Genomic DNA, 18099 nt, shown 5'->3' on the forward strand with positions numbered 1-18099 from the left:
CGTCTGTATCAACAAAGAATGAATAACGCGTTCGACAAGAAGGTGCGCTCATGCAAGTTCCATGTGGTAGACCTTGTGCTGAAAAAGATGTCCCACAGTGTTAAAGATAATCGAGGGAAGTGGGCCCCGAACTACGAAGGGCCTTTCGTTGTAAAAAAGGCTTTTTTCGGAGGGGCTCTGGTGCTTACCAACATGGATGGCGAGGAGCTACCTTCACCTGTGAACTCCGATGTTGTCAAGCGATACTATGCTTAGGATCTAGGGCAATTGAGGAAGTCGTTGCACCTTCTTTTATTTTTGTGTGCTCTTCTTGGTTTCCCCCAGGGATTCCTGTCCGCTGTAATTTTCTCGTCTCAGTCTTTTAAAAGAAGAGAACATGGGATTGAGGCTTCAGTCCTCACTTTGTGCTTTAGACCATGTGCAGTTTGTGATAACCTGAGCCTTTTCGCTCAGTCCATGGGATGCCCCAAGCGCTTAATTAAAACTGAACCTGACCAGCTTTCACTAAAAGGATTATTGCATTTGAAAACACTCATGCATACGCATACGCATGCATATTTTGTTATGACAGGAGCAGAATCGTCTTAGGCAGTGGTCAAATGCCGGGATGGGGCTAAAGGCAGAAACCAATCAAGGTAAAATGGCAACGCGACCACAGTTTGTTGCACGATGTCGTTCCCTACTTTCAGGTACTTAGGGACGGATGCAAGTAGAGGCTAGGGTCACGATCGATAGATCGTCATCTCATGCCCAGCGCTGGACCAGCGGGAAGCGCAGTTGGGGGACAGCCTAGTATCCTTTAAACTCCCAGAAATTATTACTATTGTGTCTTTAAAGTAAATATCGGATGCCTCATATACCCTAAATGGGGTTCGAGTAAGCGAACGCTGACCCGTAGAGAGCGCATACTTGTGTCTTCCCTAAAAAAAAATACAGGTTAGCTCGCCTGGGCGAGCACCCCTTGCACGAGATAGTTTAAAAAAGAGGGAGGGGTACGTTTTCTTCACCCAAAACTTCCCCGCCCCCCCACTTTCAAAAACGCCAAAGCTACAGGACTTGCCATTTTTGCGCCCCCAAGCCACCTTTTTCTTGCATTTTGCTTTCATTTTTGATACTCCTACTCACTCCAACAAGTAAGTATCTCATTCTTGAGCTTTCTAGCTTTCCATTGATGTATCTTGGTCTTCTTTTGGTGCTCTAAATTGTGAGAATGTGCCCAAATCTGTGGAACAATTTTGGCTTTGTTTCATGCTTGTTGGTTTGAGTTAGGGGGCTGTAAGGGATGGCCCTAGGCCTATGGTGCATTCTGAAGCAATTGGGTGTGACACTTTGCCCCCATTCCCTAAATTTTCATGCCTAAACATGCGCCCACCAAGTGCTCGGTGAAATGCCTCAATGGCATTTGCGCATGGGTTTGTGAATTTTTGCTTGGGGATTTGACTTGTGCATATATGGCTTCTGTTTTTTGAGTGTTCGACAACTTATAGGAGCTAGAATACCTGCCCGAATGTGATTTTAGGCCTAGGAACCCAAGCTCTTGATTTCAATACAAGAGGGCATGAAAATGAGAGCATGTTCGTGAGGACTCCCCTTTTAGGCCAGCTTTTGGTTTGGGCTGCACCTTGATGTTTTCTTTGCGCCTAGATGGTGTGAAGATGTTATTCACCATGTACATGTATATATAGAATAGGTAGCAAGAGACAAAGACCCTTCAAATAAAGCATGTATATGTTGAATAAGTGGTCAAGCGCTTTATAAATGTACACATGTTTGAATGTGGCACGAGAATGCTTCCCAAAATGAACATATGATGTGGAATTGCCTTTCGAAGTGTAGATAGATGGCATGAAAGTTCCTTTTCAAATAAATGCAAGTGTGTGCATGACATGAAATTGGCTCTCAAATGTGCATATATGTATAAATAAATGTGAATGAAACAACACAAAAAACTGTATTAATTTGTATGTTAATTTAGGTAGTAAAATACCTTGAATATGCGTATGTAATTTTTGGTAGCAAAATACTTTGAATGCGGACATATGTAATTTTGGCACAATACATGGAGCATGCATGTATGAATTCTTTTCAAAAGAATATGTGTGGAATGTAAGTAGCTAGAATGTTTTGAATATCCTTGTATATTGATGTAGATAGCAGGATATTTTGCGCGTATGCATGTTCATAAATGTTCTTCTTCAGGGAAATGTGTGCGCAAGTTTGTTCTAAGTCGAAAAGATTAGTATGTCGTTTTTGCTTTAAAATGACATTTTCTTGTAAATTAACTTTTCAAACGTTTGTCCTCGCAGGAAATGGCTCCGAAAAAAGATTTCCACAAAGAGATCAAGGAAGGATGCCACGGCGGAAGGGTCCAGTGCCGCCCCCGAGTTTGATAGCCACCGTTTCTAGAGCGCCGAGCACCAGCAGCGCTTCGAGGCCATCAAAGGATGGTCGTTCCATAGAGAGAGGCGCGTCCAGCTCAGGGAGGATGAGTATACAGATTTTCAGGAAGAGATAGCTCGCAGACATTAGACGTTGCTGGTTACTCCCATGGCTAGGTTTGACCCTGAGGTAGTCCTGGAGTTTTATGCTAATGCTTGGCCCACAGAGGAGGGAGTGCGAGACATGCATTCATGGGTGAGGGGTCAGTGGATTCCCTTTGACGCAGATGCCCTCAGCCAGTTCCTGGGTGACCCACTAGTGTTGGAGGAAGGCCAGGAGTGCGAGTTCAGCCAGAGGAGGAATAGGGCCGACGGGTTCGATTTGGAGGCCATTGCCCAGCTGTTATGCACACCGAGGCAGGATTTCGCCCGGACCGCTGCAGGGAGGCGGGTGCGGATCATGCGCACCAGCATGACCACCTTGACCCAGACGTGGATGACATTGCTGCTCAGCAATGTCTTGCCTAGCGATCATAACTTTGATCTCCCTCTACCGCAGTGTCAGTTGGTATATGCCATCCTGGCACAGATGAGCGTCCATGTGGCCTAGGTGATTTTTGACGCCATCTATTTGTTTGCAGGTATGCCACCCACCAGGCACCCTTTAGACCCAGATAAGTCTAACAGGGCCTTGGGGTTTCTGGCATTGATCACGGGCCTTTGCCAGTCATTCGGGGTTCCCGTCACCCCTAGTAAGGTGATCCGACCGCCGATCACCCGGGCCTTCATCGAGAAGTATTGCACGCCTAGGCAGACGCATGGTGATGCACCTCAGGACGCAGGTGCACCGCCACCACCTCATCAGGCCGATCCCACTGGATCACTAGGCATGGAACATTATCTACAGCACTTGGTTCGCCAGCAGGCGGCCAACCACCGAGGGCAGGTACAGATACATGAGTGTCTCTACCGGTTCAGCCTCAGTCAACAGGGGCAGGGTTTCGGTCCTTTTGTGTGCCCTACTGATCGAGGCCGTACCCGAATCAAATAAACATTAAAAATGCAGTATCTAGGAAGTGATCCTAGGTCGTTTCCCAACGAGCAGTGACACACCAATTGTTCATAATATACTTGCTGTAACAATAACGATTGGGGGGGGGGGTTTGTTTGTTTTGTGATTAAAGAGTAGAACAAGTAAACTGGAATACGAAACTACTAATATTAAAAATGGGTTGTTTCCTTTGATTCAGAAGCCATTCTCTTATCCTGGGTTATGGAGAATTCGTCCCTAACAGTCAACCACTTAATCCAACCCTATTTCAATTTACTAAGCGAAAATCAACTTAGGGTTGTCAATACGTGATTAGGCACCACATACACCAGTTAGCCCTTCGTCCATTAAGCATGAATGCAAGTTAGGCTCAGAGGCAATTAATCGAACACGAAGCGTGCACTGATTAATATTCACGAATTTGGGATAACTGCCAGGAAACCACATTACAAGCGAAACCTCAAAGAGAGTTGGGCTTCATCCTCAAAAGGAAACAACACCAGAAAATCTAGCCTTCGATGGATTCAAACAGAAAACGCAAATGAAACATGAAGCAGAAACGTAAATGAACAGAAACGTATATGAGACGGAAACGTAAATGAAAGTAGAAGAAGAAGCAAGAATGAATTCGTAATTAGAAGCAGAAAATGGAAATTTGCATTAGGAACGAAAATCGTAACAAGGGAACAGAAAAACGTGAAAACCTAAAACCCAAGCTCTGAATAATGAAAATAACATAACAGAATGCCCCGCACGAATCCCAAGGCAGCTATTTAAAAATAGTCACTCAAAGTCACTGGGCCCTATTACAATACTCTGGCCCAAAATGAAATAAACACTGAACAACATAAAATAAAATTGCGAAATTTCCTAATTAGAAATTAACTAAGGTAAGCGCTACTTTATTTTCCCTCTTCAAGTCCACAACCAAAATCCGGATTAAGCCCAATGTTTCATTAATTCCTGAAATTAGATTAAAAACATCAAATTAGCTAAATGAGCCCAAATAATAAAACTGCCTAATTAATTGACAATTAAGACCAATCAATAATTAAAATGGTGCAAAAAGGGTTTAGAAAATAGAAGAAAATGATGGCACATCAAAATCCCCCATACTTAGCCTTTTGCACTCCTGGGCAAAATGAAACAAAGAACAAAATCCAAGGATATCAAAGAGAGACAAACAAAAACATTCATATATTTCTCAATGAACATCAAGGAATGAAAGGAATGGGTAACATCTAACATAAAGAGATCCAAAAAGTCAAGACATTCATGAAAATCATCCAAGCAACCCAATCATGGCAAAATAGTTAATCAGCTCAAGAATGAAAAGTGATAAAGCCTCACAAGATATACACTCTATCTCTCAAGTGTCTAGGCTACTATTTACCCTCAAAGCACCCATGAAAGCAAACACCACATAGACTTGGCAAGATTCTAAAATTGACAATCAACCCATAAACACAAGCACATGAGGATCAAAAGGTCTTTTAAGGTTGTAACGGGGCCAAGGACAAGGTATGGAGAAATATGGAATAAGTGGCTAAATCCCAAAGGAATAGAGGAGCAATGAGGAATAAGTGCATATTAAGAAAATAAAAAGAAGTAAAGATAAAATTTAAACATGAAGAGCAGAACCAAGAGTTTCATCATTCTTGTGCCATTTAAGATCTTATTCACTCAACTTTATTGCTTTTCTTTTTCTTTTTTCGAATTTTTTTTTTTACTCTATAGCCTTTGAGAAACAACATTTCATTCAGCATGTCCAACATTTAACCAATATACAATGTACATCAAGTATGGCCCAAAATACATCATGAAGCATAGCCAACAAAACAAGTTATCCAATGAAACAAAAACCCCCCACACTTATTCCCAAAACAATTCCAAAGCTCCAGAATTCCTTAAGGATATGGTGATAACATGGTTTTTCATTTAAGGCTTGTAGTGAGCTTCAAAACAAGGAAAGGGAAACAAGGCTCAAAAGGGCTATCAAAGGAATTAATTCAAGGTAAGTCCATTTGGCTAGAAGCTTATAAGAACAAAATTGCCTCAATCATTTCCAAATATGCATGTGAATTAGGAAGCATCAACAAGAATCAAGCCAAGGCTATTGTGCAAGCAATCAATGGGGGCAAAACACACCAAATGATTATGATGATGGATGGCTCAAATTCTCACAAAGGTAAACTCATCACTTTCAAATTGAGCTTTCAAAACTATCATGACATGTAGAGAAGAATCAAGGATTTCAAGTCACAAAATGTCAAGAACTTTTATTTTCAAAACAATTACCCATTTCTTGAACATATCCTATAATTCAAAGAAAAACATGTAAAGTCGTACATGCACACAAAATTGACGCAAAATATTAAACTAACAATCTGACGAAACTAACAACATTAACAAATTAACAAAACCAACAAAACTAGCAAAACCAAAGAACACTCCCCCCCCATACTTAAACAACACATTGTTCTCAATGTAGCGCAATTAAAAGATTAAAAACAATTAAATAATCAAATAGAATCGGACAAGTGTAGTAAAAGCAAAGAAGGAGATAGGAAAAGAAAAACTCCCTAAGTCATGGTGGAGGAAGAGTAGGGTGGAGTAAGGAAGTCTCTTCCACCACTACGTCCACTAGAGAAGGGTTCGTGAGGAATGGCTTAAGTCGATGTCCGTTGACCTTGAAGCTCTTGTTTGTGGAGTCGCTTTTGATCTCAACTGTACCATAAGGAAAAACATTAGTAACAACAAAAGGACCAATCCACTTAGACCTCAACTTACCACTCATGAGTCCAAGCCTAGAATTATACAATAACACTTTTTGCCCAACCATGAAGTCCTTTTTAACTATCATGCTATCATGGAACTTCTTGGTCTTTTCTTTGTAGAACTTGGCATTCTCGTAGGCTTCTAGGCGGATTTCATCTAACTCACTCAGTTGCAACTTCCTTTCCTCACCAGCTTGATCCATAGAGAAGTTGCAAGTCTTCACTGCCCAGTATGCTTTGTACTCAATTTCCACTGGAAGATGACATGCCTTTCCAAAGACAACCCGATAAGGAGACATTCCTATGGGTGCTTTGTAGGCAGTCCGATGTGCCTAGAGAGCATCATCAAGCCTGGTACTCCAATCTTTCCTGCTTGGCTGCACAATCTTCTTTAGAATTCTCTTGATTTCCCTGTTAGAAATTTTTGCCTGTCCATTGGTCTGGGGGTGGTATGGTGTGGATACCCTGTGTACCACCCCGTACTTTTTAAGCAGGGCATGCATTGTTCTGTTGCAAAAATGGGTTCCTTGATCACTAACAATTGCTTTAGGTACTCCAAACCTGCAGAACAGATTAGACCTGACAAAATCTACAACTTTAGCATCATTAGTTCTAGTGGGTTTGGCTTCCACCCATTTTGAAACATAGTCAACTGCAAGGAGAATGTAAACATAACCAAAAGAGACAGGAAAAGGGCCCACGAAATCTATACCCCAGACATCAAACACCTCACTAAATAGCATAGGTTGCTGAGGCATTTGTTGTCGCCATGTAAGTGTATTTCCTGCTCTCTGACACTGCTCACAAGTGCTACAGATCTTCCACGCATCTTTAAACATGGTGGGCCAATAAAAACCACAATCAAGCACTTTGCGAGTTGTCCTTTGAACACCCAGATGACCTCCCGGTGCGGAAGAATGACCGAACTGTAGGACTGAGTCAGTCTCATGATCTGGAATGCACCGTCTAATGACCTGATCACTGCACAATTTCCACAAGTAGGGGTCATCCCAAATAAAATGCTTAGCATCACTTTTAATTTTATCTTTTTGGGCCTTAGATGCTAAGGGAGGAAAAACAGAAGCAACTAAATAATTGACAATGTTAGCAAACCAGGGAGTAGAAAGAGAGTCAGAAATACTATACAGTATATACAAATGATCATCCGGGAAATCATCCCGAATAGGTGAATCTGCATCAGATACACGTTCGATCCGACTCAAATGATCAGCGACTAGATTTTGTGCTCCGCTCCTATCACGGATCTCCAAGTCAAACTCTTGGAGCCAGAGCATCCATCGGATGAACCTAGGCTTAGAATCAGCCTTCTTCAACAAGTACTTTAGAGCTTCATGGTCAGTGTAAACAATAATGCGGGTACCAAGCAAATAAGATCGAAATTTTTCAAGAGCAAAAACTATGGCTAGAAGCTCTTTCTCAGTAGTAGTATAATTCGCTTGGGCAGCATCTAAAGTCCTAGAAGCATAATATATCACCCTGGGCAATTTATCAATTTTCTGAGCAAGGATAGCCCCCAATGCATAATTTGATGCATCACACATAAGCTCAAAAGGGGCTGTCCAATCGGGTGCCTGGATGATGGGGGTGGTAGTCAGCGCTCTTTTGAGGCAATCAAAAGCCTCTTTGCATCTGTCATTAAAGTCAAACTCCACCTCCTTTTGCAACAAGTTGGACAGTGGAAGGGCCACTTTGCTAAAATCCCTTATAAAGCGCCTGTAGAACCCTGCATGACCAAGAAAAGATCGCACCTCTCGCACACAAGAGGGGTAAGGCAATTGTGAAATAACAGAAATTTTTGCAGAATCTACTTCAATACCTTTATTGGAAATAATGTGCCCTAAAACTATACCTTGCTCAACCATAAAATGACATTTTTCAAAATTTAGAACAAGGTTAGTTTCAATGCATCTATTTAAAACTTTTTCTAAACTATCCAAACAACCATCAAAAGAGGATCCATATACAGTGAAATCATCCATAAACACCTCTATGCAATTTTCTAAAAAATCACTGAAAATACTAATCATGCACCGTTGGAAGGTACCAGGGGCATTGCACAGGCCGAAAGGCATCCTCCTATAAGCAAAAGTGCCAAAGGGGCAGTTGAATGTGGTCTTTTCCTGATCCTCAGGAGCAATAGTAATTTGCATATAACCAGAAAAACCATCAAGGAAACAGTAGTGAGATTTACCTGCCAGGCGTTCAAGCATCTGATCAATGAATGGCAGGGGAAAATGGTCCTTTTTGGTAACCTGGTTCAGCCTCTTGTAGTCAATGCAGACTCTCCAACTGTTCTGCACCCGAGTAGGAATCAACTCTTCCTTCTCATTTTTTATCACTGTGAGGCCGGTCTTCTTCGGGACTACCTGGACGGGACTCACCCATTGGCTATCGGAGATAGGATAAATGATTCCAGCTTGCAAAAGCTTGGTTATCTCCTTCTTCACTACATCAAGAATCACCGGGTTGAGTCTTCTCTGTGGCTGCCTTACTGGTTTAGCTCCATCCTCTAAATTTATTCGATGCATACATGTGGATGGGCTAATACCAGGAATGTCCGCCAGGGTCCAGCCTATAGCCTTCTTATGCTTCTTGAGAACTAACAACAACTTCTCCTCTTGCTCATCAGCAAGGGAGGCAGATATAATCACTGGAAAACTCTTGCTATCATCCAAGTAAGCGTATTTTAAATTTGATGGCAGAGGCTTCAATTCTGGTGTGGTCGGCTGGACAGTGGTAGAAGGAGATGGTTTCTCAGCCTTTACCTCATAAAGAAAGTCAGAGGTATGTGTACTTCCTGAAACATGGTTAGTCCTATCTGACTCTATAAAATCAATCTCGAGAGGTAAAACACCACCACCAGACATGCAATCAATATCACTCTCATATTCACTCTCAGCATCAAATTCAGACATATGATCAAGTACAATTTCAGACTCAATGCATAAAGAGTGAGAGGCATGCAGATTAGAATAAAGATCAGTCATGTATTCATCAACAACATGGTCAATTATTTCAGCACGAAATACAGAAAGATCTTCAGATGGGTATTTCATAACATCCAGAATATTAAAATGAACAGTTATATCAGCAAACTCCATGGATAGTGTGCCTGCATAAACATCTATCTTAGTTCTAGCAGTTTTCATAAAGGGTCTGCCTAGAATGATGGGAACTGATCCTTGAGAAAATCCATCTTCCATATTCAAAATATAAAAATCAACAGGGAAAATCAGTTCACCAACTCTAACTAAGACATCTTCTATGAAACCGACAGGGTAGGCAACACTTCTATTAGCTAAATGAATTACCACATCAGTTGACTGTAAGGGACCTAGAGATAGAGAATTAAAAATAGACAGAGGCATAACACTAATAGAAGCTCCTAAGTCTAGCATGGCATTGTCAAACTTACTATTCCCTATAATACAAGGTATGCTGAATGTACCTGGATCTTTGCATTTTTCAGGAATTTGAGGAACAGATTTACCAATCAATGCGGAGAAATTTCTGCCCATGCTAATCCGTTCACTTCCTTTAAGCTTCCGCTTATTAGTGCACAGCTCCTTCACGAATTTGGCATATCTTGGAATTTGCTTTATTGCATCCAACAGAGGTATGTTTACCTCTACTTTTCTAAACGTTTCCAAGATCTCTTTCTCTGCCTCTTCCATTTTTTTGTTGGAAACTGCTCTTGGAGGGAATGGAAAAGGGGGAATGTGCTGCTTCTGCAAATCAGAATTACCTATGGAAGAAGATTCACCTGCACAGAAATTGTTAGGTAAATTTTTATCATCACCTTTTTCTGGAGTAGAGTGAAGTTTGGCAGGTTCGTTTGCAGATGAGGAAGGTGCTACGGGTTGAGGTCCTTGACACTACTTTCCCGACCTCAATGAAATGGCACTGACATTTTTGGGATTTTGGACAGGTTGAGAAGGCAGCTTGTCAGAATTCTGGGACTGTTGTTGATTCAATTGGGTAGCCAATTGTCCCATCTGATTGGTTAAGCTCTGAATGGAGGCTCTGGTCTCTTGTTGAAACTACATGTTCTGCATAGTCATTTGCCTCACAAGTTCTTCGAGGGAAGGTTGTGGAGGGGCCTCAACTGTTGGCTGCTTCTGGGGTTGTTGCTGTTGTTGGATTGGTGGAGGAATGTATGGTCTGCTTGGGCTAGCAGCATTTTGGAAGGAAGGAGTAGGCTGCTGTTGTTGTTGCTGAGGGCTGGACCATCTGAGATTAGGGTGATTCCTCCATCCAGGGTTGTATCTGTTGCTGGAGAGGTCATAATTGTTCTGCTGTGGTTGATTTTGCTGCTGAGGTTGAGGAGGTCTATTGTAAATATTTGCAGCATAAGCTTCAGGCTGCTCAATTGCTCCAGGTTGTTGCATGGAAGGGCAAATGTCTGTATGGTGGTCAGCAGAGGAGCACAAACCACAAACCCTTGCGACAGGTACAGATTTTTGATTCAAGGCCAGCTGGGTTACCAAGTTAACCAATGCATCCAGTTTGCCTTCAAGCTTCTTAGTTTCAGATGATGCAGATGGGCTTGTAGCCACCTCATGCATTCCTCTAATGACTATGGCATCATTTCTGGCGCTAAACTGTTGGGAGTTGGAAGCCATCTTCTCAATTAAATTTCTGGCTTCCGCAGGAGTCATGTCTCCAAGGGCTACACCACTGGCAGCATCTATCATACTTCTCTCCATATTGCTGAGTCCTTCATAAAAATATTGGAGAAGAAGCTGCTCCGAAATCTGATGGTGAGGGCAACTGGCACATAGTTTCTTAAATCGCTCCCAGTACTCATACAGGCTCTCTCCACTGAGTTGTCTAATACCTGAGATATCTTTCCTGATGGATGTGGTCCTGGAAGCAGGGAAATTTTTTTCTAAGAATACTCTCTTAAGGTCATCCCAGCTCGTGATGGACCTTGGAGCAAGGTAATACATCCAGTCCTTTGCCACTCCCTCTAATGAATGAGGAAAAGCCTTCAGAAATATGTGATCCTCTTGGACATCTGGGGGTTTCATGGTGGAGCAGACAATATGAAATTCCTTCAAATGTTTGTGCGGGTCTTCACCTGCAAGGCCATGAAACTTTGGAAGCAAATGAATCAGTCCAGTTTTAAGAACATATGGGACATCCTCATCAGGGTATTGGATGCACAAGCTTTCGTGGGTGAAATCAGGTGCAGCCATTTCCCTTAGAGTCCTCTCACGGGGTGGAGGTTGTGCCATGTTCTCAGAATGTGCAAAATCAAAATGCTCAGAATCAGAATGCTCAAAATTATAATGCTCAAGATCAGGATGTTCAAAATCACCAATAACAGAATGCACAGATTCACCAGTAATGGAATGCTCAGAATGATCAAAAGGTATAAAATGATGCCTAACTAATCTATGAAATGTCCTATCTATCTCAGGATCAAAAGGTTGTAAGTCAGATGGATTGCCTCTAGTCATACACTACATTCAGCATGCACACAACTAGTTGCCTTATCATGCAAATAAAGGTGTAGGTTTGAACTACAGCTACCCTCAAATGATATCCAAATGACTTGAAATTTTGTGAGCAACCTTATAAAATTATGAGAAGATAGCACAAAAAATTTCAAACAAAAATTCAAAGTCTAACTATGAAAGCTAAAAATGGTAAGTTAAGAAAAATAAGTGAATAAAACTTGAAAAATAAAAAACTTTTGACAGAATCGCTTTTTTGGTATATGCCATCCTGAGCAACCTTATCTGAACAATACAGAATTGTCACCAAGTAAACAAAAAAAGGGGAGGGGGGGAAGGAAACCACGACCTAAAGTGGTCCTCTCCCTTTGATTGCCAACCAAAATCCTGTGCGTCGGTGCCTTGTTCACCTCGCATTGAACAAAAATAGAAAAGGAAAAGGCCAAGAACACTCAAAGCCAAATTTCCCACAAGAAACAAACCATTCCCAAGAAAAAGTCCTATTGATCCATGATCACGCATGTAATCCTTGATTTGATAGGAAATGATTTGCAAAACCAAGTCATGACATATCTATGGTTCGAAATTAGGATGAAACACTTACGTGTGTGAGATTGATACACTTTGAGTGATTTTCTTCTATTTTTTTGAACCCAGTGTTTCCTCTAAATGGTCATTTAGAAGCGAAATGCTAACATCCAAAATCTCATTTATGGTTATGAGAAGATTTCATCAGCATACTCTCCTTCCCCGGTAGACACATTGTTTATCATCCAAAAAGCATATGTTGCTCTGATCAGTTGGAAGTTTTGTCTCTTTACTGAAGCATATTCGCATTTTAGTGAAGAAAACATCGAGACTATTTTAGTCTCACAAGTTATCCAGAACTATGTAGGTCTGAGTTCCTCATTGAGGATACGTAGGAGCAAGAGCCTCGCTTTTGTCGGCCACCCCACAATCTCTGTCATACAGACCCTGAGGACATGTGACATGTGGAGACAAATTATGGTCATTCCGCTCACCTTTTCACCATTCAGACACAATCGTGTCCGATGACACACAAAGACAAATTATGGTCATTCTGCACCTTTTGTCATCCAGAGGCGGCGAGCCCGATGACATGCGAAGACAAATTATGGTCATTCTGCTCACCTTTTCGCCATTTAGACACAATCGCGTCCGATGGCACGCAGAGACAAATTATGGTCATTTTGCACCTTTTGTCATCCAGAGGCGGCGAGCCCGATGACATGCGGAGACAAATTATGGTCATTCCGCTCACCTTTTTGCCATTTAGACACAATCGTGTCCGATGGCACGCAGAGACAAATTATGGTCATTCTGCGCCTTTTGTCATCTAGAGGCGGCGAGCCCGATGACATGCGGAGACAAATTATGGTCATTCTGCCCAAAGGCGATTGCGTCCGATGGCGCGCAGAGACAAATTATGGTCATTCTGCGCCTTTCCATCCAGGCTCGATCGTGTCTGATGGCACGCAGAGACAAATTATGGTCATTCTGCGCCCTTTTGTCATCCAGAGGCGATCGTGTCCGATGACACACAGAGACAAATTATGGTCATCCGCACGCTTTTGCTATCTGTAAGACTCGATTAGTGATAAGCGCGCAGAGACAAATTATGGTCATTCTGCGTCTTTTGTCATTCAGGAGCAGCAAGTCGAGTGATAAACGCGCAGAGACAAATTATTGTCATTTTGCGCCCTTTTTCATTCAAGAGCAGCGAGTCGAGTGATAAACGTGCAGAGACAAATTATGGTCATTATGTGTCCTTTTTTCATTCAGGAGCAGCGAGTCGAGTGATAAACACGCAGAGACAAATTATGGTCATTCTACGCCCTTTGTCATTCAGGAGCAGCAAGTCGAGTGATAAATGCGCAGAGACAAATTATGGTCATTCTGCGCCCTTTGTCATTCAGGAGCAGCAAGTCAAGTGATAAACACGCAGAGACAAATTATGGTCATTCTGCACCTTATGTCAACCAAGAGGAACGAATTCGGCAGTATCAGGATGATGTTGGTCGTTCGGTGTTGATCATTTTCAAAATTTTTGCAGGTTCCGCTGGCGAGGAGATTGACCAGCCGAATGGTGTTTCGCTCGAATGAAATTAGTGTCTTATCTTTACTTCCCTTTTATCTCCAATAAAGGACAAGTAAAGAGGGGCAACTATCATACCCTAATTTCGTCCGGGGATCATCTGTTTGTTGGGATGCGACCCTCGCTTAATCACTTCGAGGTACTTGACGCCCATCGTTAGGCAATCCGTGAAGTTCCGTGACATGTCGAGAGTTGAAAGAACGTGTTAAGGCGCAATCCGTAAAGTTCCGTAACATTCCGAAAGCCAAAGAAGGGATGATTGTGTAATCCGTAAGGTTTCGTGACATTACGGAAAGAAAACAAGTATCGTTACGTAATTCGTAAAGTTCTGTAATGTTACGGAAAAAGAATCAGCAAAAAAGGGTAGGGGGTGTACTTAGTAAACAGGGGGGTACAAATAGCAATCAGACCCACTTGAGCCTTCCAGGATCTTCCAACAGAAGGCGGTGCCTTCTGGTGGAAGCAACCCAGCTCGCCTGGGCGAGCTGGGTGGCATCCACCTCCCTCTTTTCCCCTATAAATAGGGGGAGGAGGGCAGAACAAAAATGTTAAACCCTCCTGGTATCTGAGAATCACTTAAAATTAGTGAGAAAAATTTTTTCCGTGAAGAAAATCCAAGCCGAGGCGCTTCTATAACGCTTCCGAGACGTTTCCGTGGGCGATTTCGCGAAGGTTTTCCATCGTTCTTCGTTCGTTCTTTGTCGTTCTTCAGTCTTCGACCGGTAAGTTCCCGAAATCAAACTTTTCAATTCATTCTATGTACCCTTAGTGGTCCCCACTTGTTTCGCGTGCTTTTATTTTTATTTCATTTACTTTCCGTACCCCCTTTTGACGTGCTTTAGTCATTTATTTAAGTCATTTCCTCGCCTAATCAAAAAATAAAATAAATTTCCACCGATCATTTGAATTGTAACATCTTTGAATTTCTGTTAAAATGAAATCCGACCATTCGATCATGTCGTAAGCACGTTTAAAACCAAAAAAGAGGCAAAATAATAATATAATAATCAAAAAAATCTCTTTTAATAAACTAATCAAAAAAAATCTATCGGACGTTTTTCTTTGGGATTTTTCTTTCTTAATCGAATTGACTAATAACCAAAGTGAAACTAAGGCTAAAATCAATTCATAAATCAAAGTTTTGTCATCACCTAAAAAACCATTTTTAAGGTCCAACGCCTTGAAATGGTCTTTTCCGCTTTTATTGGTTAAAACGTGGATTTCTAACGCCTTAAAATGACCTTTCATTCAATCAAAAATATATCTTGCAAAAAAGGATAAAAATAATTTAACCAACGTTTAGTTCTCAAAGAACTACGTAGGTCTGATTTCCTTATCACAATTGAGGAATACATAGCAGCAAGGGAAACACCCTTGTCGACCACAAAAAGATAAAAATACAAAAAAGGCATAAAAAGACATAAAAACATAAAAAAGGGAAAATAAAACAAATTGAAGTCATATTTGCACATTTGATTAAAGGTTGTTGTCCCTTGTGATGGACGCGTGGGGTGCTAATACCTTCCCCGTGCATAAATACAACTCCCGAACCTTTCACGATTAAAGTTCGTAGACCACACCTTTCCGGTTTTTCCGACATTTTCCTCGAATAAACGTTGGTGGCGACTCCGTGCATTTTTCTTTCTTGGAAGGCGCACCCGTGAGCCCTCACGTCGCCCTCCCACCGAAGGGTAGGTTGCGACAGTTGGCAACCCATTCTGGGTACCGAGCGACAGCCAAAAAACCAGCGTCAAATTTTTTCTATACCTCTTCTTTTATTTTCAAGGATGTCTCGGGCTTCATCCTCCTCAGCTTTTGTTTTACCGGGGAACACTCAGGATTTAGAGGTAATCTGTGTTGTACGATGTCAGAACTCAAACCGGGCATATCTTGGTATGACCAGGCAAAGATGTCTTGGTAGTTTTTTAGCAAGGCCATCAATTCTTTACGGATGGGTGCGGTCATACCCGTGCCTATCTTCACTTCCTTTTTCCCACTGTCGGTTCCTAAGTCTACTAGTTCTGTCTCTTCTTGATGAGGCCCCATCTCTTGGTCCTCATGGGCGACTATCTTCTCCAACTCCGGGGGAAGTCCCACATCCTCGTCCTCTTCATTCTCCATCTGATTTGTTTCTTGCTTGAAATCGATGGTCGGGTCCTAGGTATTAGTACCTTCGAGGGACTCGTCGTCGGATCTGGCATTTTAAGCGTAAAGAAATAAACATGCAAATGAATGAGAATGGGTAGAGACGCAGGAACAGATGAAGAAAAATCTTTATATTATAAATTCAGGAACAAAAGACATAAAGCCTTAACAAAAGGAAACTCTAAAGCCTAGGCCAAACCGTAGAGTTTAAAAGCCACAAAGGGTTACATTATGCTTGTCGCGTAAATGTCCGGGCGCTCCTCCACTTGCCAATTTCCTAGTCGGAAACCAGGAGGGCATGATCGTACCAAATCTGACCCACTCGGAGAGTCATCCTCGTATACCACAACGACTTGGCCTTCATGTCCTAGACCAGCACTTATAAAGCTCCTACTGATGTGGCAGGGCGGGTCCCCTTCGACTTTTCGTCACAATTGCGAACCTTGGCTTCCGCTCTTCCTTCCCGCAACACTTTTCCTTATCTCTGCTTGCGTGGGTTTATAGCATAATCCAAACTTCCCACGGTTTCCTCTGGTGCTTATCAGGCTGGTTCTACCGCCGTTGTTTTTGCCTAAACCCATTTCAGGCTCATAGCCATTCCCTAACATTACCCGGGCCACCATCATTGCCGTATCAGACAAGCAAGGTTGCCCAGAGAAGGAATCTATGGAGGCAATGCTCACTACCTCAAAAGATTGGAAGGCTGTTTCCAATGACTCCTCTGTGGCTTCCACATATGGCATAGAGGACGGGCAACTTACCAAGATGTCTTCCTCCCCCGACACAATGACCAAATGCCCCTCTACTACGAACTTCAGTTTTTGGTGGAGTGTAGAGGGAACGACTCCCACCAAGTGGATCCACGGGCGTCACAAAAGACAGCTGTGAGCCGGGTTAATATCCATTACTTGGAAAGTAACCTGACAGGTATGGAGGCCTATCTGTACAGGGAGGTCGATCTCTCCCCTCACCTCTCGGCAGCTGCCATTGAAGGCACAGACCACCATGGAACTTGGCCTTAGATGGGAAGCGTTAAACGACAATTTCTCCAACGTACTTTTGGGCATTACGTTTAAACTGGAACCATTACCGATGAGTACCTTGGCCACGACGTGGTCCATGCATTTGATTGACACATGCAAAGCCCTATTATGCCCTCTCCCCTCGGCAAGGATTTCTTCTTCAGCGAAGGCGAGATAGTTGTTGGCGGTACTGTTATTGACGAGTCCTCCAAAGCCTTCTACAGAGATATCTTGGGCTACGTGAGCTTCGTTTAAGACCTATACTAGCAAAGCCCGATGAGGCTCAGAGCTCATGAGCAGTTCCAAAAGAGAGACTCTGACCGGGGTTTTGTTGAGCTGCTCAATGACCTTAAACTCGCTTTGCTGAATAATGCGGAGGAACTCGCCTGCCTCCTCTAGCGACACTTCTTTCTTGCCACAGCCATCCTTTTTCTCAGAAGGACTTTTCATTGGAATATCCTCGTCCGGAGTGGGGATTGCTTTGTCAATTTGTTCTTCTGCTATCTTCGCCTTCCCTTTAGCGTTTGCAGGCTGTGTCGGCAGGTCAGGGGGTGTGAACACGTGACCGCTGCGGGTCACGTCGCTCAGCCTCGTGATATTGGTTACCTTGGCCGACAACGAGCTGATGTCGGTGGCTTCTTCCTTCCTTTCGCTTGGAGGCGCATACCTCCACGAAACTACGTGGCTGTTTTGGTATGGAAACGAAACAGGTTTAACTACCGAGGGGTATCGGGGCGTTTGGGGAGTTGCATCTCTGGTGAAAAATATCACCAAAGTCTTAGGGCTTCCAAAACTTCCCTCTTCTGCGAACTGCATACATATATGTTGCTCTTCACTCCCCTCATCGCCGACTTTCAGTCGGCCTCAATCTATCATCTGTTGCAATAGGTCCTCCACTGCTAAACATGTTTCCATGTTATGTAGCTCGCCAAGATGCATCAAACAGGAATCTTCTATGTGCCTACCGTGGGGAATTACGCCTCCCTTTTGTAGGGCCTCGTAGATAAATCTCTTGGGGGTCGTCACGTCCTTTAAAGGCTTGGACCTGCGCGGCCTACCCGACTCGACGGCATTAACTGCTCCCCCTCCATGATTGGCGAGCGGGTTCATTTTCACATTGGGCCGGTCCT

General features: G+C 42.8%; 1 non-coding gene across 1 annotated transcript; it reads left to right on the top strand.

Moving 5' to 3' along the window:
• The first annotated feature begins 10978 nt into the window (after positions 1 to 10978).
• Positions 10979 to 11087, top strand: LOC113001583 (small nucleolar RNA R71). The gene has a single exon (XR_003266977.1). It is a non-coding gene; the product is annotated as a small nucleolar RNA R71 (small nucleolar RNA).
• The last annotated feature ends 7012 nt before the right edge of the window (positions 11088 to 18099 follow it).

The sequence above is a fragment of the Glycine max genome, chromosome 4 (genome assembly GCF_000004515.6).
Source record: "Glycine max cultivar Williams 82 chromosome 4, Glycine_max_v4.0, whole genome shotgun sequence".
Classification (NCBI taxonomy): Eukaryota; Viridiplantae; Streptophyta; class Magnoliopsida; order Fabales; family Fabaceae; genus Glycine; species Glycine max.